Below are 11,848 nucleotides of genomic sequence, written 5' to 3' on the forward strand. Positions count from 1 at the left end.
CTGCCTTCACAGGCTTATGACATTTTTCCAACTCAGCAAAGGCATAAAGAGTGGGTTCATGATGGAAGTTAGTCCATCTTAGGACTGGTGCCAATGCTACTAGGTAAAGACACTTTTTTCTCTTTGAATTTAAACTTGAGAAATTAGGCCTGAAGCTGTCGATAGCAACTTTTCCACCAAGCAGAGCCTGAGAATGAAGCCAAGTTGAAGAAGACTAGAGCCAAGAAGCAGACAGAAATTGGGTCCTTACAAAATAACCTGAGCTCTAGATCAAGGTGAGACTGAAAGCTGGGTGACATAAATCTGATAAAATTCTCCCATTCTCCTTAAGCCAACTTGAAATGGATTTGCTATTATGAACAACTATAACATTCCTAGCTAATGCACTCTGGTGTTTTGACTTTCTCAACCCACTTTCTCAACCAATAACCTAGACTGAAAAGGTCATACAGAATGATAGTGAAGAGTAAGAGTAAGAGCTATTACATACTTCAGATGAAGTAACGGCTTATAGTTTAAAAGTGAAGATGAAGACTGCTAATATGTAAAAAAGAATACAAGGAATTTCAAAAATGTGGAGTCCCTAAGTCAAGGACTTAAGCATCAGTTCAGTTCAGTTCAGTCACTCAGTCGTGTCTGACTCTTTGCGACCCCATGAATTGCAGCACGCCAGGCCTTCCTGTCCATCACCAACTCCCGGAGTTCACTCAAACTCATGTCCATTGAGTCGGTGATGCCATCCAGCCATCTCATCCTCTGTCGTTCCCTTCTCCTCCTGCCCCCAATCCCTTCCAGCATCAGAGTCTTTTCCAATGAGTCAACTCTTCGCATCAGGTGGCCAAAGTACTGGAGTTTCAGCTTCAGCATCAGTCCTTCCAATGAACACCCAGAGCTGATCTCCTTTAGAATGGACTGGTTGGATCTCCTTGCAGTCCAAGTGATTCTCAAGAGTCTTCTCTAACACCACAGTTCAAAAGCATCAATTCTTTGGTGCTCAGCTTTCTTCACAGTCCAACTCTCACATCCATACATAACTACAGGAAAAACCATAGCCTTGACTAGACGGATCTTTGTTGGCAAAGTAACGTCTCTGCTTTTGAATATGCTATCTAGGTTGCATAGCATCCTGGAAAACCACTCAGTCCCAGGAAAACCAGAGTGGTGGCCATGCTATTTGGGAGTATAGAGATTCCTGCAATGATCTACATAAACCAGAAGACAGGTAAGTGGTCATTAAGTCACAAAGCACTCAAGGCAGGTGGTGCTGAGGCTTTGACGTTGCTGGAGCTGTAGAGGAAAGTGTGGTAAGCACACAGAATTCTCAGGCTCTCCATTGATTTGTGTTAATTGCAAACATGGAATTCACTGAGAAATATCTTACTCTAAGCCAGCAGAGCACAGAGAGTAAACAGATGGATAAAAATCGGCCATCCCAATGAAGCCAAAAGACAACTGTAGGTGTGACTTTGTCTGGTTGCTCAGTCATATCCAACTCTCTGTGACCCTATGGACTGAAGCCCTCCAGGCTTCTCTGTCCATGGGATTTTCCAGACAAGAATACTGGGGCGGGTTGCTATTTACTTCTCCAGAGGATTTTCCCAACCCAGGGATCGAACCCACATCTCTTATGTCTCCTGCATTGGCAGAAGGATTCTTTACCACTGTGCCACCTAGGAAGCCCCAGGTGTGACTCTTCAGATTTGTGTTCAAAAAAAAAAAAAAAATATATATATATATATATAGAGAGAGAGAGATAGGATGCTATGACAAGAAAATTTCTGAATTTGAGATTTTAGGAAGAAAAAAATTCATATGATAAGTCCAGGGTGTAACTATAGAAGGGGTTGGGTAAACACAAGTTTATTGCTTGAGTTGTGAAGGTCAAAAGCTGAAAAGTTGTGGTGTTGGGTACAGACATAAAGTCACCCAGATTGGGGACAGGAAATGGGTGGGACAAGATGACTGTTCACTAGTTGCTGGAGTGTTCAGTGAAGAATCAGTTTGAAGTGGTAAATAGTTCACAGGAATGAGCAATGGTGGTTGACAGTATAGCCAATTGGCTCAAAGGAACAGGAATGAGTAAAAGAGGGTAGAGAAATAACAGTCTAGACACGGGAAGGTGTATGGACGGCATGTGACCCACTTCCCTACCCTAGGATTCATGAACTATGGAGCAATCAGCCATCTCCAATAGGAAGGACTCAGGGGGAAGTGGGAGAGTCAAGATTCAGGGCTAGAGCAAAAAGAGAGGTTGAGAGTTTATTGTGATTGAACAGGTGTTCCAGAGGGCATGACAGAACGGTTTTGTAGGAAGAATAAAAAGCAGAGATTAGGTCAGGGAAAGGCAGCACAAAGCATAATAAAGTTTCAAGGTAGAAGGGAGAAATGAATAGACAAATGATAAAAACAGAGATTTGAAGCATTGGAAAATTATGTTTCACAAGGCTAACAAAATTACATGTTTCAAAACTGGTAACACAGACTACAGGAACCAGAGAATTTAGGAAGAGCTAGCAGCTATGATGGGAAACGTGAAATTCCTTTTCTTCCTGGGGTGAGGTGCTGAGTGACAGATGTGGATCAAGGCAGGTAAGGGAGGCAATGGAAGGGCTTGCAGTCATGTGTAGGAATGCTGGCCAGGAAGGCATGTGGGAAGAAAGTCTGTGGGACTTCAGGGTGAAGGACAGTTACCACAAAGGTGGACTCCAAGCAGGTGCAGGGGCATAGGATGTTATTTCAAATCAGTTACAGAACAAATAAGTTTGAGGCAAGATTAGTGATTAAACGTAACAACAATAAAATTACATTACCTACTTCACTCCTTACTAAAACAACTTCCAAAGGATTAAAACTTTTTAAAAAAGACATCAGAGGTACTATTAAAAATGTAGATGAATATGTTTAAAGTGGGAAAGTCCTCCTTATAAACTATGAGAGAAGAAATTGATAGCTTTCACATCTATAAAATTTAAGTATTTTGCAAAGCAAAGCTCCCTATATAGTTAATTGCAAACAAAAGAAATTGATTTTAAAAACTGTTATTTAAAATGTAACGGACATACAAAGAGTTAATATCCTTATGAATTAAAAGTTATTGAAACAAACAAAAGAGAATTAAAATAAGTGAAGAACACAAAAAGCAATTCATACAAATAAATCCAAAATACCCAATAAACATACTGACTACCTAAAAATATTTAGCCACATTAGCAAAGAAATACAAATATGAACTATCTTTTCCTACTAAATTTCTAAATTAAAAATTTTTGAAACAGTACTAGTACTTTGGTAAAAATTTTCAGTATAAATGGCAACAGGCTTCCTGGAAAGATATTCTGCAAAATGTTTTAAAAAATGGTTAAAAAGTGACTATCCATTGATTTATCAACTCCATGTCTAGAAATTTATTACAAGAAATTAATAAGGTAGCTGTGTACAGTGTATAAAGATCACAAATACAGTTATCTACTATGGTATTATTTACAAAAACAAACTTGGAAACATTCTGCACATTTACCAATAGGGATTAGTTAAAAATTTAATAGATCAGTATGTAGCCATTAAAAAAGATGATTTATTACCTTGAAAAGATATAGTAAGATGATATATTAAGGGCATATATTACTTTTGTTTTTTAAGATATATATATAGGCAAAGAATTTTATAATTAACGGTGGAAATACAGGTGGATGTTATTTTCCTCTTAATTTTGAAAGTTTCTGATTTTCACTGGAGTGTATATTATCTCAAAAACACAACTGCAAAGTTTTAAAGTTTAAAACTTAGTGGTATTTTAAGTGGCAAACATTAACGGCCTAGAAAATAACATGTGGAATACACCATTATAAGATAACAATGGAGAGCTGATAAAAAGGATGAGAATGAAAGGAAAAAAAAAATCGCTTGATTATACTTTCACATCTGTGATTCTTGGTGAAGAATTTACAGCAGTAAGAACAGACTGTCCTTGGGAAAACAGAATTCTACATTTTAACATTGCTAATATTTAAAGCCACACATTTTAAAGATTTGTGTTTTTCTTTTTGTCTTATTTGTTTTGCTGCATAGGGTGCAGCAAAATGAAAATGGGGCCGAACTGGGATATTCTGTTTCATACCTTTAAGAGCTGAAATTTTATCTAGCCAAAAACTGTCATGGGTCACTCCGCATAATCAGAAAAAATGTTATTTTTTTAAATTATTCTTTCTATTCATTTTTATTCTGATAATAGTAATTTTAAGAAGAAAAAACAGGATAAAAACTGTATACCATTATTACATTAATAAAAAAAAATCCTTACAAAGATACAAAGACTAGAAGACACTTAATACTAACGCAACTATGCTTGAATATTAGAACTGAAATTGTAAAGTCTTTAAGTGTTCTTAATAGTGTGATGGTTTTATGACAAAAATATCTGAAAGAAAAGAGTTAATAAATAAAGTGAACCTTAAACAATCCTTTTGCAAGATAATTTGAAATGTCCTTATAACTTAAACTGCTGTCCTTAGGTACAATCATATTTCATTAATCCATATTTTAAGTGGATTACATTGAGACAAAACCCACAAAGTGAAGAACTTAACCAATTCAGTATTAAGACCAATAATAATTACTGACAGGTGATATGAAAAGTTTTCCAAAGTTTAGGCAAATTAAGATACTTTTTAAAAGAGTTGGTAAACATGAACATCTATGAGTTTAAAAAATGCTTTGTTTCCTCCCATTTTACAGTCACACCTGAAAAGTTTGTTTCCTTTCAAAGCATTCAAACCTAGAATCCAAACATGGACTCCTCAGAGTTGAAACAACTATGCTGGGTTTTACTTGAAGTTTAATATTCTTTGGCAAAAACCACAAACACCTCAGGGAGCTGACCCAGATCTACCATGTGAGGAAATTATCCTTCACTTTCCCTGAAAACATTCTTCTACCCTCCCTGAGGCAAACAGATAAAAACTACGACCTCCCCCCATGTTGTAGACTGGTTCCATTTTCACACTGTCAAACCCACGTGGCCGGAATGAATGGAAAACCTGAATGATCTTGTTTAGATCTCTACTTGGGTTGAAAGCAGAGGACTCTGACTATGTCAGGACACAGCAGATGCCCTGCCCAAGTTATCATATTGCTTATTGTGTAAGCATCTTTACAACTGATACTGAAGATGGGCACAGATCAAGTGGCCAGCAATCCAAAATGCAGTTATCAGCAAGGCTGGTTTCTTCTTGGGAACTCAGGAGAATCTGTTCCATGCCTCTTTTCCAGCTTTTGGTGGTGGCCGGTAAGTCTAGGAATCTCTTGAAGTCGCATAGCTCTTATTTCTGCTTCCAGTGTCACATGTTTGCCTCTGAGTCTCTGCCTCTGTGTCTCTTCTCTTCTTATCAGGATACCAGTCATACTGGGTTAAGGGCACATCCTACTCCTGTATGACATCATATTAGGCCATGACAACTGCAATGGCCCTATTTCTAAATAAGGTCTCATTCCAGGAAGTACGTGAATTATCAGACCTTATCCAACCCAGGAAACCCACCAACTGTGTCCTCATTCTTCTACTGCCATTTTTGTAAATAGTGCTGGCCCTCAACCTCAAGCCAGGGTGCTGAAAAGCACCCTTCATTTCCACCTCCCCTTAACTTCATGTCCCAGTTATCATCAAGCCTAATCACTTTCCACTCCTAATATTTCTAGACTATGATACTCTTGTGTATCTCTAAATTCTTCATCGCTAATTCATGATTCACTCTCTAGCATCTCTTGCTTGGGCTATAACAGTCTGTCCAATATTCCTCAAATCCAATCTTCTCTGAGCTGCAAGAGTATATATAGATAAATACATAGAGATTCATGGCATGGTAGAAAGATGCAGAGTTGCTTTTTGTGTTTTTCTAAGTTTTCACTCCTGTAAACAGTTCTGCTTCTTTATTGCAATGAACACAATTATAATAGACATCCTTCTTCAGGGACACAGAGACTGAGAGCAGAGTGGTTTCTGTGCTAGACCTTGGCCTTTGTAACATCTTCTGACTTGATAGATTCTTTGCAAACTTTCAGAATGCAACAAAATCCATTATATCTGTAGTCTGGATTTTTATTAGACTCTATTAGATTTGGGAAATATAGACAAGAGGGTCTTATTCCAGTGTTCTGAGATTTAATATTATATCTGGCTCCAGAAGCCCCATGATAGAAGTACTTATTCTCATTTTTTAATAAACAAAAAAAATATATGAATGTAACTACATGAGTTAAAGGTTATCCTTAATTACACACACACACACACACACACACACACTATACATAGTGATTTCAAGAACAGTATTTTCTTCTGAGACATATTAACTCAGCCCATAAAAATTAGTCTAGAAGTAAATCACTTAAGAGTTATTTAATATAAGCATGTTTGGGAAGACTGCTTAACTCTTTCTTATCTTTCATGAATTTATTCCCAAAACTATCATACTGAACCTCAGTTTCTTCCTTTCTTTCACCCGACAAGTGAAAACTTAGTTACCCATGCTGATTTCTGGGGTTCCCTGGTAGCTCAGATGGTAAAGAACCTGCCTGCAATGCAGAAGACCAGGGTTCAGTTCCTGAGTGGGAAAGATTCCCTGGAGAAGAGAATGACCACCCACTCCAGTATTCTTGCCTGAAGAATTCCATTGACAGAGGAGCCTGGCAAGCTACAGTTGATGGGGTCTCAAACAGTCAGACACGACTGAGCGACTAACACACACACATGCTGATTTCCACATTCCCAAAGGCCATTCATTCCTTTTCATCAGCACAGCAAAATTTAGGGCTTAGGTGGAAATAGTAACTCTAAGGAAGGAGAATCCAAGATGTAGAGGAAGGCATTTAGCTCCATTTACACTGTCTATAAAAGCTTCTGCTGCTGCTACCCAAACAAGTGTTCAAGCCATGTTTGCTCCAGACTACTATAACTACTACTCCATAATCTTCAAGGGTCTCTATTCTGCTGGCCCACTTTTCAGTCTGAGAAATCCTATTCTAACTAATTCAAGATTCTAGGTAAGATTATTTCCTTCTATTTAGAAACATATACAAATCTGAATTGTTTTATTCTTAAATAGACAGCTCTGAACTTCTTTTCCAATAAGCACCCAACTCTTGGACACATCATTTTTTAAGAATTGGAGTTATTAGAAAACATAAATCCACTCTGATTTAAAGTCACTTCAGTTGTGTCCAACTCTGTGTGACCCTATGGACTGTAGCCCATACGGCTCCTCTGTCCATGGGCTTCTTTAGGCAAGAACACTGGAGTGGACTGCCATGCCCTCCTCCAGGGGATCTTCCCAGGGATCAACCCATGTCGCTTAAGGTCTCCAGCATTGGCAGGCGGGTTCTTTACCACCAGTGTCACCTGGGAAGCCTGTATAAGTCCATACTGTGCTTTATACTTGGACAGATGCATAAAGCCGTTATTTGCCATTGAGCACAAGAATAAAAAAAATATATCCCACTTGAGTATGAAGTAGATTACCTATTTGATTTCTCAAAGTCAACTGTACTTCCAATAAAAAGATAAACAATAATAATAATCACTTTTGGTTTTCTGCCTATGTTCAAGTGTTCTCTTTATGTAATATCACTGATAATGACTTATAAAAAGTATATCAAGGCTCTTTGCTCAGTCACTCAGTCGTGTCCAACTTTGTGAGACCCCATGGGCTATAGCCCCCCAGGCTCCTCTGTCCATAGAATTTTCCAGACAAGAATACTGGAATGGGTTGCCATTTCCTACTCCAAGGGATCTTCCTGACCCAGGGATCAAACCTGCATCTCTTGCTTCTCCTACATTGGCAGGCAGATTCTTTATCACTGCACCACCTGGGAATAAAAATTACTGAAACCAACAAAATTCAAAAGAACATGCAGTTTTCCTTCTTTTTTAAAAATTTATTTATTTTTAATTGAAAGATAATTACTTTACATTATTGTGTATTACGGAGAAGGCAATGGCACCCCACTCCAATACTCTTGCCTGGAAAATCCCATGGATGGAGGAGCCTGGTAGGCTGCAGTCCATGGGGTCGCTAAGAGCTGGACATGACTGAGCGACTTCTTTCACTTTTCACTTTCATGCATTGGAGAAGGAAATGGCAACCCACTCCAGTATTCTTGCCTGGAGAATCCCAGGGATGGGGGAGCCTGGTGGGCTGCCGTCTATGGGGTCGCACAGAGTCGGACACAACTGAAGCGACTTAGCAGCAGCAATTGTGTATTAAAGTAATGAAAGATAAACGGGTATTTACCCATAAAAACTTTAAAAAGTGTAAGTCAATGAATAATACTGTGGGATGTCTGATCAAAGAAAGAAAAGCTAAGGGAGTGTATATTCGGTCATGCGAATAAAAAAGGCAAGAGGAGGAGGGGACAACAGAGGACGAGACGGTTGAATGGCATCACTGACTCAATGGAGATGAGTCTGAGCAAACTCCAGGAGACGGTGAAGGGCAGAGAAGGCTGGCATGCTTGCAGTCCATGGGGTCACATAAAGTTGGACACAACTGAGCAACTGAACAACAAAATAAAAAACCCTTGTGAACATTTAAAAACTGAAAAGAATAAAAAGAGCATGTACTAACCACAGGAATTTTAAAACGGGAAAACAGGAGCCCTGGATTTATCCCTAATACATGATTTTTGCACGTCAATCACTTAAACTTGGGCCTTAGATCTCTATACATATTAATAAAATGTTTAATTAGTATGTAAAAGAATTATGTGGTATCATAGTTATGGAAGCTTATTTTACTATATGATTTATAGGGTGCTTTTTTCTATTCAAAAAGGCATGATTTTTTTGGTAACTCAATTAAAAATCTTGTGTTGAAGGAAAGGAAAACCACTGACTTTACTATCAAGCAATTTAGGTTTGAGTTTCATCAACATCTTAAAATACAATTTTCAAATTGCTCAATTTCCCATCTTCACTGGAGACTGCAGGAAATTTAGTCTTAATTAAGACTGATTTACCCTCATTTAGCATTAAAAGATACTGGGGGTGGGGAATGAATAGGCAGAGAACAGAGGACTTTTAGGGCAGTGAAAATACTCCTATGATATTACATGGATGGATGTCTGCATCTGCGTGCATGCTCAGTCGGCTTTGACTCTTGGCAACCCCATGGACTATAGCCCACAAGGCTATATATGTCATTATATATTTGTCCAAAGCCACAGAATGTACAACAACGAGAGTGAACTCTAAGGTAAACCAGGGAATTTCAGTGATTACGATGTGTCAGTGTAGGTTCATCCACTGTAACGAATGTACCACTGCCGTGTGTGATGTCCACAACGGAGGTGGTCATACATGTGTAGGCCAGAGGTTATTTAGGAAATCTGTGTACCTTCCACTCAATTTTTCTGTGAATATAAAACAGTTCCAATAAACCTCATCTTCAGAAATATGTTGTTTCTCAGAAATGTTACACCTTTTTTCAAATTTGCTTGCTGTATTTGAGCTCAAAATTTTTAAAGGAAGCAAAATGTTTCCTGTCCAACCTCCTGAATGGATAGACAAAATGTGGTGTGTTCATACAACAGAAAACTTCAGCAATAAAATGAGCGAAATGCTGATCCACATTATGACACAGATCTCAAAAACAGTATGTTAAGTGAAAAAAAGCCATAAACAAAAGATCACATATTTTATGATTCCATTGATATAAAATATTCAGAGAAGGCAAATCTATAGAGACTGAAGAAAGATTAGAAGTTGCCTGAACCTGAACAGAGATTAATCATAAGTGGGCATGAGGAATCTTATTGGGGTGATGAAAATGTTCTAAAACTGAATTATGGTGATGGTTTTACAACTTGGTAAAATTTCTTTAAAAATCATTGAAGGGGTAAATTTCTAAAAAATCTAGACTTCCAGTTTAAAATCGGCTAAAGAAGAGAGAAAATTCTTTAACAAAATTGAAATCTGACATTGTTTAAAATATCCTATATAAGGTATTCCATTAGTCTTTGATATTTTGTTGAAGAAAGTTGTGGTAAAGATAAAACTAAGAAGCTGATTACTAAAAACTTTTTGAAAACTTTTTTTCAATACATACTTTACTTCAAAATTAAAACATTTGAGTTTCCAAAACACTGTTTTAGAAAATGAACTTCCTTATCATAGTGTCAATAGAGGGGTACTGATCAGCACCTGATAAGTAGGGGGAAAAAAAAGGTTTGCAAAATGCCAATCTAACAAATCATGATCCAGAACCCATATCACTTACAGAACTTTCTGTGAGCTTTATGACCATCAGATCTCATTTTAGTAGCCCAAATTCTGACCTTTTTGAATATTAAATCACAGAACGAATTTTTTGTGTGTGTAGCAATGTCAATAAGAAGAAAGGCATCTTATAAAGAGATAAAGTGGACAGATGGATCTTGAATCTATGTGTACACAGAGAAATCCAATACTCGGCGCAGTTCTAATCCATACTTTTTCAGTATTCAAACCATTAGTATGAGCGTTTTAGTTTTTAGTTTTTCCAGTTGAATATTTAAGTGGTCATTAGCACTGAATCTCCATTTTAGAGTCCTGCACAGACTCGGACTAAAACTTACACCTGCAGGATTTTTTGTTTTGTTTTGGATTTGTTCTTTTTCCCCAGTGTTTCCTATGTGCCCTACTTGTACCAAGCGCTCTTCCAAAGGAACCGTGTCCGTATGCGTTCCCTGGGATGAGTTCTACGAAGATGAAACTGACCGGTTCATCTGAGCCTCGCTCGGCAGGGACTTTCCAGTCTGGAGAGCAGGTAAATCAGGGTCATCTCTCCCAGAGGGAACTATCAGGACTTTCCCCAACGAGCTGCTGCACGTCAGCAATTACGACCCACGCGCTCGTCTCCCGAACCCCTGCGACCACACTGCACTCCTCTCCCTCCCTGGCTGCCGGCCGGTGTCCCAGACTACGTGAAAATCCAACAGTTGCTGGGAACCCACGAGTTCACTCGATCTAATTATTCCCAGGTTTTATCAAAGAAAATGGATGGAGGCTGATGAGGTGAGGTGACTGGGCTAAAGACAGCTCGACGCGAGCCGAGCCGGCTAGAACACTCACTGCTGACCCCATGGCCGCGAGGGGCTGCCTGGGGCTGGAAACGCGCAGCCCAGGACAAACGACGTGGCACTGCTCGTGCGAGAGGCGAAGGCTTAGCAATTTACGAGACATCACCAATGTCCACCTTCAGGGCAGAATGGGCAAAAAGAGGTGATCAGATCTCCCTGGTTACCCCTGTTGACCTGAGCGCCCCCTTCCACTCTGCAAGGACCTCTGCGTGTTACATGATGTGGTCACTCTGGCCCAAAGAGGCATCTGCTTGAATTCCCCCCCATGCTCGCGCGGACTGGCCGGAAAACAGGAAAGTTGCTCTTACCGCATCTTCGCTCGCTCAGTCTCCCCTGCCTCCCCAAGTCCTTTTCCCTCCGTCTTCTCTCCAGCCACCCCCACTCCACCTCCCCTTCACCACGTACATACCAGCCGCGCACAGAGGTGTCCGCAGAGCCTGGGCCGGGTCCCAGCGCTCGGGCTCGCCTGGCCTCTCCGTGGCCGCGAGCTGCAACGCTGACTCTAGCTCGCTGCCGCCTCTACCGTCCACGAGGATGCGACCGCGTCTGAGCTGCTGCGCTGGGGCGCAGGCTGGAGGTGGCGGCGACTGCTGGGGCGGAGAGAGCGGCCGCCGGGACCCGCCCCCGAGCGTGGAGCGCGCCTCCCTCCCCTTAATCCCCCGCCCGCGACGCCCCGGCCCGGGGTCCGGCTCCAGGCGTAATCCGGCCGCCAACCGGCTTGCTGGCCGGCGAGAAGGTGGGT

The 11,848-nt window shown here is 40.1% G+C and overlaps 1 protein-coding gene across 2 annotated transcripts in view; it reads right to left on the reverse strand.

The window, feature by feature from the left end:
• The window catches only part of PKIB (cAMP-dependent protein kinase inhibitor beta), a 121,312-nt gene extending 109,713 nt beyond the window's left edge, over positions 1–11,599 (reverse strand). Inside the window, exon 1 of one of the 2 annotated variants that reach the window (XM_061427445.1) lies at positions 11,516–11,599. The gene's annotated coding sequence lies outside the window, so the exon portion shown is untranslated. The remainder of the gene's footprint in view (positions 1–11,515) is intronic. The other variant, XM_061427444.1, reaches the window with a different exon arrangement.
• Between the last annotated feature and the right edge of the window lie 249 nt (positions 11,600–11,848).

This window comes from Bos javanicus, chromosome 9 (assembly GCF_032452875.1).
Source record: "Bos javanicus breed banteng chromosome 9, ARS-OSU_banteng_1.0, whole genome shotgun sequence".
Lineage (NCBI taxonomy): Eukaryota > Metazoa > Chordata > Mammalia > Artiodactyla > Bovidae > Bos > Bos javanicus.